Genomic DNA, 10,588 nt, shown 5'->3' with positions numbered 1-10,588 from the left:
CGGTCACGTGGGCGCACCGCGGTCACGTGGGCGCTCCGCTCGCCATGCGCGTTCCCCCGCCCCGGCGGCGGCGGAGGCCCCTCAGGACAGGATGTAGTCCCGGCTGGGAGCGGCGGAGGGATAACCGGGCGGCGTCAGCTCCCTCACCGGACCCAGCCGCAGGGCGCGGCGCCTCCTAGCGGGACCGGGGTAGATCCCGCCGCCGCCGCCAGCGGTGGCTGCCTCCGTTCCTCTCGCGAGAGCCCACCCCCTGACTCCCCGGCTCGGCGGCGTTATGTAACCCGCCCCCCCTACTCCCGCCGGCGGCCGGGCGCGGCCCGCGGGGCGGGATGGGGGTCAGGTCAGCCGGAACCCACCGGGGCTCGGGCCCCCTCCCCCCCGGGGCGCGGCCCCCTCCCCTCCCGCCGGACAATGAGTCCCGTATGCTAATGAGAGTCTCGCGTCACTTCCGCTCTTTCTCGGCCGCCATCTTGGCCAGGGCAGGTTCTGGGCAGGAGGGACCCGGCTGTATTGTCTGCAGGGCGCCCAGGGAGCCCCCCCCCGCCCCGGAGCCCCACACCCCCCGCCCCGGGGACCGAGCCCAGTGAAGCCGCCGCCCCCGCCCCCCGGGACCCGCTCAACCATAGGCCACCCCCCGCACACTCACCCCCCCACCTCCCCCCCAGCCATCCAGCCCCCTTTGTCTCCCCCGCGCCGCCGCCGGCTCCGCTCCGCCCGCCCGCCCAGGGACCCGGGCGGCGCCAGGGAGGCAGCTCCGCGCACCCCCACCCCCAGCCAGAGGTGCCGGGGGAGCGCCCGCCCTCGCTGCTGAGGAGAGCCCCAGTCAGGTAGGTGTGTGCGTGAGTCCGCGGTCCGACCCGGGCGGGGGCAGCCCCCGCCCGCCCCCTCTCCCTCCCTCCGCCCGGCCGTGCCGCGGGCCCCGGCAGCCCTGTCCCCCCACCCCTGCAGCGGGGCGAGAGTCCCGCGTCCGCCCCGAGGGACAGGAGTCCCGCGTCGTGCCCACCGCCCTGCCCGCTGCAGCCGGGGGGCTGCGGAGTTGGCAGGCGGGCCCCCTTCCCCCGGCCGCACACATGTTGAAGAGACTTCGGCGCCTTACGGAGGCCGGTTCTGCTCCGGCCAGCTACGGGGACCGCTATGCTGCCGGCTTCCCTCCCTCCTGCCCGGGGCCCGCGCGGCAGATGCGGTCCCAGCCTCCTCCCTTCCCCCTCCCGCTGTGGGGGACCACACATGGATGTGTCCCGGGAGCGGCTGTGATGGCGAGGGCTGCGCTGGCGGTAAAGCGAAGTGAACCGGATGGTGAGCCGGTGAACGGGGTCCAGCATCCCGGCGCTGCCTGCAGCGTGTCGGCTGCCGGGCGCAGGTCCCCGCTGGTGGAGTTGGCGCTGGAGCCAGGTCGGAGAGCAGCGCTGGCTGCCGAGCGATGAATGGGGAGCAGCTTCCTCCCTCGGGCAGCCGAAGTGTCACTGCCCGGGGGAAAAGGCGCGATCGGCGGCCGGTGTCCTGAGCTGAGCACCAGCTGCAGGATGGAGCAACGTTGACTCACCCATCCCTCCTTTCCCTACCCTGGGCTATAGTTATCGACGCCCGTTTCTCAGACAAAGGCGGGGGAAATCAAAACCGAAAACCTCGCTCTGCTGATGGGAGCTGCACCTCCCATGTCACCCACCCCCTTCGCTTGGCTGCAGCCCGGGGGTGGGGAGGCTCGCTCGGGGAGGAAGGGGGGGCGGGCGGGTGACGAGATTTCCAAAACAAGTACCACGGTGTACGCGATGCTGGTGGTTCTCCCTCACACACACACACACAAACACACGCGAGTACACCCCCTTCTTCCTACTCCCGTTAAATCGGTATCGTAGCTCCCGGTTTATGGCCGTGGCAGAAAAACACCAACCCCCACCCAAAATGCACCGCAGCCCAACCGGCGGCGCGGAGCCGAGTGCGGGAGGGAGGCGGTAGGGGGCGCCCTCCCCGCACCGGGCAGGGCTGCGGGGGGGCAAGCCGGGGGGGGGGGGGCGGCCGCAGAGCGACGTCTGCAGCACCGGGCCCACCGGCACCGGGCCCGCCGTCTGCACCAGCACCGCCGGGCTGCCCCGGCCTGCTCCAGCCGTCGTACCTGCCGTCCCGAAGTCGACCTCGGCCGCTCGGTGGGGGCCCCGGCGCGGTCGGGAGGCAGCGGAGTGAGCCCGCGGAGGGGTGAGGGGGTTTAGAGCACACGGAGGAGGATTTGGGGCGGTTTGGCGAGGTTCTGTGGATGACAGTGATGGTATCAAAACTTGGTTGAGGCTTGTTGGTGCCATTTGCTTTAGTAACTTGCATGGCTTTCCTCGCCCCCCCCCACTCCCCTCCCCTGCTGCAGTCTCAAAGTTGGGGTGTGAGGTGTTGGGAAAGCACCGAACGCTTTGTCCGGGGCCATAGTGAGAGTCTGGATAACTGAACACTGTGACTTTGGGAGGTTCTTTGTTTATTGGATGTGTTTAAGCCTTTTGGTAGGTGTGAAAGACGTTTTCATTCCTTTTAGAGAAATTCCCGAGTTGTTGTTTTTAAGGTTGTTTATGCTGGCTGTTTTCCTGTTCATTTTTACTACTATTTTCTCTTTCTGTTTGGAGGTACAAGGTGTGAGATAATGGAGACTCATGAGCCCTACCTGACAGGTTGGCATGGACCAACCTTGGCACAGCCTGTGTGTGCTGTAAGCCACCAGCCTTGTTTCTTGCAGGGTCTCAGCTACTTGGAAAAACTTTCACTTGGGGGCTCTGGTGACTTTAGTAGTTACAAGTTGCCATTCTTCTAGGTGAGAAAGATGGATCGTCCTGTTTAAAAAACATTTAAAAACTATGGGGTTTTTTTCTTGTTTGTTTTTAATAAAATAAACAAAACTTGGCTCTTTTTTAGATGTGCATTTGCAGATGTTGGGCAGATCAACGTCTGCCATAATGTGTGCTAAAATCTTAAAATGTTAACAAGACAACAGAAGAGAAACATACTGCTGTTAATAACATTGCAGGTGAGGCTGATGGGACCTGACTGTCAGATTCCCTGAAGATAATGACAGTAAATACTTTAATAAACTTCAGTCAGAATAGAGGTGTCCTTTTTAAGACACAACTAATAACTTGTTTTCTTACAAAAGTAATGTTAACCTAAATGTTTTGCACTTTTTAAATATTAAACTGCTCTTTACTAAAATTATTTCTTAACTAACTTTTAAGAATTACTTTCTTGGTATAATAGAAGTGAGATGTGTTTAGAGACCCATCTGAGATAATTGCAAACTGATAGTTTTTTAGTATCCCTATTTAGATAGGGGTTTTTTTCTGTTTTTTTACCTTGAAGTGATGGTCCATCAGGCAGGTTTATAGAAAGCATCTTTGCAGGTTACAGCTTTTTAAGTTTGAAAATATATTGTGAAACTATGTGAGTTTAAATGTCATTAGGAGCTTGTAAGATTGTGTTAAATTTCACGAGGGATATGTTTGGATATGCAAAGGATGGAGAAGATGAAAGGTGGCTGCATTTGCCTGTAGGTAAGACAGACAAGTGGTGAATAGTGTGTGCTGCTTAGGGTGCTTAGCAATGAAAAACCTTCACAGGAGAGTAACTTCTTGACTGCTGTGGAAAGTTCATGCCCTAAAGTGTTAAGCATTATCTGCACAAAATATCTAGGAAGACTGTATGTGCTCTTCAGGATGAGATTAATAACATAATTTTTTTTCTGTATATGTAGGATAGAAGTTACCAGTTGTCAGAAGATGCCCATTAGCATTTTCAGAATTGGTATGTGTCACTTACAGTGCTATCTTAAACAGCATTTTAATTAAGCTTTAATACTATAACGTATCATTTGTTAGGTACTTACCACACTGAACTCTGAACATTTACTGAAATTGCTGTTAAATTCTAGGTGAATGCATGTACAAATTTTCTGTGGAAGGTAAGTTGTGCTTATTTCACACTGTGGAGTGAGTAAAAGGTGATTATTCCCAACCCACCTTTACCACAGTAAATACTGAAAGTAAATAGAATTTGAAGTAGCATTCCTGGACTGCATAACCATATCAGAATCTTATCAGTAATCAAAAGTAATGTAGCCCAAATGTATATTTTATAACTTTTAATTAAGATAACATCTGAATTGATGTAAAAAAAGAAATCACAACAAATGATTTCTGGTGGTAGCAAAACAGTGTTCATGGGTTAGTATGTTTATTTTGAGGTGGCTGCTAACAGTATTTAGCAGCTCAACAGGAAATGTATTGGGGTGAGTTGGTTTTTTTGTAATTTTTTTTTTTTTCAGAAAGGAGAAGTTATCTTTGCTTCACTACTCAAAACTGGTTTAAGAGAGAAAATCTTACATATTGGGAATGAACAAAACAGTATTGGATATGATGAGGATCATAGTCTAAAGTCTCAAAGAGGTGGATGCCAGGAGACAGGCAGTGAACAGCTATAGGAATGCAATCGATCAGTTGGTTATTGGTCCCACAGATATCATTTCATCTGCTTTAGCTCCATGGCCAAAGATTGGGGTTTTTAAAAAACTCTTAGTTCAGCTGAGTTTCTGTATATTAGTGATTCAGTGTTTGCTGGGATATTTTTTTTTTAAGATACATGTAACATGCTTGTTTAAAAAAAGATTCATCTGACTATGTTGGCCTGCATCTAAACTACAGTTTTTTAGTGTATTAAATTAAGATGTGCTTTATGCTGAGATTTTTTTAATATGTATTTGGTATATTTTTTCTTAACATAATTGTTAATGTGGAGGTAGTCCTGCTTATATAAATACATTCATACGGGTGTATGTTTCCTAATAGTAGTGTAAGTGATGGAGATGAGAATAAAAGGTACTGGTCTAAGAACAATGTACCTGTCTGCATTGGAAGAAAAAGAACTGATTATGTTACTTTAGTTTTTTTTTAAAAATCTACCTTTTTTATATGTAGCTTTTTTGTTGGGTTTTTGTCGTTTTGGGGAGTTTTTTTGGTTTTGTGTTTTTGAGTCACCTGACACATTTTAGGAAAAATGCCTTTGCTTTCTTAGTCAGGATGGCCAAATTGCCCTGTAAATTTTGAGCTTTCAGGAAGTACTTAGATCTGTTATAAAAACCAAAGCATGTTCTAAACTTGAATAAAGACATTTTTCGACAGGGTGTAACTCTTTTTTTATCTACCTGAGGGCCATATGTCTCAAGGAAAGAAACATATTTTTTCAGAGCTTCACTATAGCAAGCTGATGTTGAAAGGCAAACATGAGGCTTGAATTTAGTGCCTTGCTCTTATTTCAGATTAATGCTTTTGAATGTGTATGACGGTTGATGGTTTTGAATAAGAATGTAATAAATACCATTTTTTTCTGCAGTGAGTCACTTTCAGTTACCACCATTTATATTTTTTTTTTTTTTTAAGGAGGCATTCAAGATTATTCAGATACTGGCTGTTGGGTTCTAAACCAATGTAGCTGACTCTGAACACATAACACACCTGCAAGTTCTTGGCTATCCAGATCATGTGGCAACACGTTTCATTTAAAAATCTAACCCTCAAGTAGCATATAAAACAATTATTAAGGAATAGAAACCAATTAACTGTGTAAACAACCTGTCCACTGAAGTAATATTCTAGATATCATCCAGTCTTCCCTGTCCCCAGCTTCTCTTCTGTCTCAGGCCCCAGTCTCCATGCATTCTTTCTTTCACCCCTTTTTACCTCTTCTATGTATTGATTTCTGCTGTGACTGTGGATCTGATAAGTTGTGAGCTTGTGCTGCAGCTGGGCCAAAGATGTGAGTGATGCAAATTCATAGCAGCAACAGTAAGGGGGGCAAAATGTCTCTTGAAGTCTGAGTAGGCAAAATAATTGTCTTAATGGTTTTTTCCCCCCCTCTTAAAAGTAAAACTTAAGTTTGTGATCTTTTTTTTTGTTGTTGTTTTGTGTTGTTTCCCATTCCTGCTGCTGCTGCTATGAAGCCTTCTGAGTATCGAAGGTTCCTGAGTCAGACTGAAGACAGCAATAGCTGAGGTGGATTAACGCTGGAATGTAGTCAGGGATTGGAACACTTGGGAGCTATGCTTAGACAGAAAGGGAAAGAGGTAAGAAATGTGAAGTGGTAAGACTGATTTTAAGCTCTTGTTTACAGACTTTACCTAATCGTGTAATGTGTGTATAGTGTGTGTGAAATGGTAAGGCAAAGGAAAAACAATTGGCATAAGCCTCCTTCACTGGCTATTTTTATGCTTTAAACATTCAGATGCCAGCCAGTTGGCAAGATCCTGTCAATATCTAATATATCTACTATCTCAGAAAGCATGTATTGGCAGGGTTTTGGATGAGCTTGTAAAGTATTTGTATGCTCTCTTTTGTTGATTTGTTTTGCCACTTAAACTAGTATGCAAGCCCTGCATTTTACTAGTTAGGACACACTAAGGGGTGCAGCTTCACTATTGGTATAAATACATCTGTGTCTGTGCTGGCACTGGAAGAGGTGGAATGAGCCATGCTTCTTGACACTTAACTTGTACCAGTCCTAGCACTTCTGTTTGGGTAGAGCAAAGGGGCTGCTCTGCCTGCAGAACACTCCTCAGTTGGATCAGGTCTCTGCTCTGGCATTTCATACAGTGGTGATGTCAGGAAAATATGACACAAAGACAGGAGTACTGTTTTCACTTGTGGTCTAATCCAATTGCAGTTTCACAGTCAGTGTAATCCAATCATAAATGACATGTATATTGATTACATGCTTTGTTCTGGCATGTTTTATAGATACTTATGCTCTTTGTTTAATTATCAAAATGTTTTTGTGAGCTTTGAATTTAAAATTTCAAGATGATTGTTGGTTTAATTTAAATGGTTACTGCTAATTCATGAAACATGCTTATATTCCCAAAATAACTTTTATACTGGGGTTGCTGATGCTTAGCTACAATATATATGAGGATTATTTTGGAATTGTAGTGCATATTAATGTATCCTTTTTTTCCTGGTCACTGAAGTGTGGATATCAAGGTGTAAGCAAATAATATCCTTCCTGCTTCAGTGGTCTCCAGTCTTGATTTCACATTTCAGCAAGATGTGCAGGCTTCATTACATTTCAAACTGGAATCTTTAAGAAATACCCCTAAACAAGTGAGGTTGTTATATTGAGTATGTATATTATATATTGATTTCACTGCACATATGTGGATGCATATAAATGGTTATCTTTTGAGACCTGAAACAGTCACAAAAGATATTACTTAAGATGGCAGTAGGTGTGTAAGCCTACTTCTTGAGCTGCTAGTGCCTCTAATTTAAAATTTCCTATACACTGAAATGTAGCATGCCCTAGAGAATGGATGCAATTTAAAACTGCTTTTCAGAATGCAGTAGAGAGTGGTAGAACTGCTATGTTCTTTATCATGTGTATTCAGAAGATCCTTCTTTAGAAATCATTCAAATTTGGCTAACAATGTACTTCAGCTGTCATCAAAATAAAAAAAATAAAAAATAAAAATTAAAAATAAATAAAAATAATATTAATAATAAAAAACCAGAAATTCCTGGCAGAGTGTAAAGTTGCAGATCATCAAGAATGGAAATAAGGAGTAATGGTTCCCAGAGCAATCAAAATTTGGCCATTTTGTATTTTATATTGGGGCATAGAAACTACACAGGGTACAGAACTTTTACTATCAAACAAATGTTGATAAGGAAATAGTTAATTCCCTGTCAGTTTTGCAGTTAGTGTACACACCCAGCAGATGGAGCTTCTGGCACCAGTGGAAAATTCCAGAAATCGAGCAAGAATGAGAAGTGTGTGAAAGACTTAGAAGATCCCTGTCTGCTTCTGCTGGACTGCAGAATATATTTTTTTAACCTTTAAATAAAAAAAATTGAGAGTAAGACATACCAGCCTTACTGATTCTTTTCACTAGAACTGTCTTCTGTAGAAGATTTTTCCGATAGGAACTTGGAGTTCTCACTGCAAGAGTCACCAAGCTGAAGCTAGACAGTAAGCTCCAAAAGAAGATAAAAGTAGTTTCATAAGCCCTTGCAGGAAATTACATGCAATCACTGAAACAATTAAGATTTTTAGTCTAATACTTTGCTTCAAAGGATTTTAAGGGTATTTTTTTTTTTTTTTAGTACCACATTTTAGATGTACTTCTCTCCTCTCCTTTACAAAGGGACTTCTAGGAAATGGACTGTGGGGAGGAGAGTTGGGTTGGTTTCAGGTGCACAGTGCTGCAAGAGTTTTACAATACTTTGACCAGATAACGAAATACTTCTGTAGGTTTCCTTTGGTTCCAATAATCTTAGTTTTAAAAACAGTATGTCAGGTTTTTCCAGATTGTTTCATTGGGGTTTTCTGTTTATATCTTTCTAATGCACCCAGTCCTGTTTTGGATATAGATACAAGTTAAAGGGCTTGGAGGCTTGTGCTTGCTCATGTGATAATTTAAGGTAAAATTTAGGTGCTGGGTCTAACGTAGCAGTTGTGCACACAGAATTACCAAGCTGGAGTTGAGAGGTGTTTGTTATACAGAAGTTGGCTGAAGACCATCACGTTAGATGGGGAGAAGCTTGGTGTTGCAGATGCTCAAGCTGATAAGGCTGAGAGATGCTGTTTAAAATGTTGCCATGAGAATAGAGTGCATGCTGTTACAGAACAGCCTCCATCCTCGGATTATAGCAGACTTGAAAAATGAGCTGGTAGTTGTCTGGCATTTCAGATGTGCTGTTAAACTGCAAATCTCATTACCTTCACAGGAGATGTGGGTGCACAGCCCTCTGAAAACTAGGCCAGCAGTGCTTAAATAAGGAGGAAAGCAAAGGGTCCAACAGAAGGAAGTGAAAATGCCTTAATATAAGGCAGTATTAGATGTGTTTGGAGTAAGTTCTTTATGCACTTGCTGCAGGAAGGGGAGATAGTTGCAACTCTTACCTTTTTGAGGAAGTTTTAAGTAGTTTTCAGTTCTTTGAACTTCTCTGTTCTCCCTGATGGTTCTGCTCCTGATATTTTTTATTTGTTTGCTCTTCCCCAAGGTATCTTTCTGCTTCCTAACTATCATTCTTCCTTGATAAGCTGGAATTGTCAGGTCCCAGAGTTGCAGTCTCCACCTTGCTGCAGGGACCAGGTTATCACTGTCCTCATGTAAATATAGAATAGTATCCACCATCATACTATAGAGCATCATTTAACCTGCATTTGTGAGGAGGCTGCTTTTCTATTGCTATGGGAACCATAAGTTAATTTTATCACATATTTTTCTTCTACTTTGACTTCACTCAGTGTCGCACTAAGTCATCTTTGCAAATGTTTCATGGCTGGATTTTTAGAGCATTCTGTTAACTGCAGTTAGTTGGGCAAAGTCTACCCTATTTGAAATGCAGTGGGGATAGGGAGATAAAAGCACAGTATCAAGAAACTCAGGCTTGTTTCATTTTGTCCCAGAACATACAGCTGCTCTCAGCTCCGATTTATTCTACTATGTTGCACTGTTACATGTAAACCAAGAACTTCAACTTTAAATATGTAAAAAATAAAAGGCCTGAAATAAAGGAATTTTGGATTGTGTAAATCCCCCCCCTTCCCAGAAGTGTTCAAGGCCAGGTTGGATGAGGCTTTGAGCAACCTGATCTAGTGGAAGGTGTCCCTGCCCATGCAGGGGGGTTGGAACTCGATGATCTTTAAGGTCCCTTCCAACCTTAGCCAGTCTATGATTATAAAGTCAGCAAAATGCCAGATGCTTGGTGATTCTTGTCAGCAGCACAATGCAGGAAAATGATACTCAGTCTTAGGGAGGCCCAGTATGGGATGAAGCACTTTGCTGTGCTCAGTATGTGTATCTTCAGACTAATTGACTAATTGTCACTGCTCTGCTCTCAAGGCTGATGGGTCCTCATCTAGGAGTGTGCTTTCAGTGGGAGAGAGGTAATCTGGACTTGATGGAGATCCAGGGGCACAAATTCTACTTTCTAGTTACACAATTCTACTTTCTAGTCACAAATTCTACTTTTCTAGTTAGAAAATAATCCAGTATGAAACAAAATAACCCAACACCCCTACCTATTTGAAGATCTGGTTAGTAGTCATGTTAAAGCATACACAATATTAAATTTTGCCTCAATGTGAAGTGTTTTAAGAATTTTGTCTTTAAACAGTTCTTAGAACATTCTGTTGAAAACCATACTTGTTGAAGAAAATCTGCTTTGAGATGTGGATGTTCTGTCTGTTAAAGTTAAAATCTTAACAGTTTTAAACAGCAAAAAGCCTTATTACTTGGAAAGTAATTATAAATGGCTTTTATAAACTTTCCATTTGGTTTGTTTCAGACTTCATAATACTAATGTTTCATCTTGTGTTCCCAGTCTGCTCCAGACTCAGTTTCTGTCCTTAGGTGATGTGAATTGAAGAGGTATCAGTCTTTCTACAGAAGCATAATCATTTATCAAGCCATTAGCCAAAAAGGTTGACTTCACATCCTCCTATTAGCAGCACTGTCACTGAAACATTTAATCTGAAAATTTCCCAGATCAATTTATATCCCTAATGTGGTGTCATCTGTTTGATTTGAGGTGGGACTGTGTTTGTATGGGAACCTTCTAAGCAA

General features: G+C 44.7%; 1 protein-coding gene across 17 annotated transcripts in view; it reads left to right on the top strand.

Moving 5' to 3' along the window:
• Nucleotides 1-385: 385 nt before the first annotated feature.
• ADNP (activity dependent neuroprotector homeobox) overlaps nt 386-10,588 on the top strand; it is a 28,153-nt gene continuing 17,950 nt past the window's right edge. For 3 of the 17 annotated variants that reach the window (XM_030462877.1, XM_030462883.1, XM_030462876.1), the window contains exon 1: nt 656-827. The gene's annotated coding sequence lies outside the window, so the exon portion shown is untranslated. Of the gene's footprint in view, nt 828-2,014; nt 2,194-2,716; nt 2,792-3,724; nt 3,775-3,901; nt 3,932-5,965; nt 6,089-10,588 lie in introns of those variants that run through there. The other 14 variants (XM_030462878.1, XM_030462866.1, XM_030462867.1 and 11 more) reach the window with 13 other exon arrangements.

Source organism: Calypte anna, chromosome 20, assembly GCF_003957555.1.
Source record: "Calypte anna isolate BGI_N300 chromosome 20, bCalAnn1_v1.p, whole genome shotgun sequence".
NCBI classification, from domain to species: Eukaryota; Metazoa; Chordata; class Aves; order Apodiformes; family Trochilidae; genus Calypte; species Calypte anna.
Note: the sequence above shows the minus strand (reverse complement) of the source record. Positions and strands in the feature narration are given on the sequence as shown.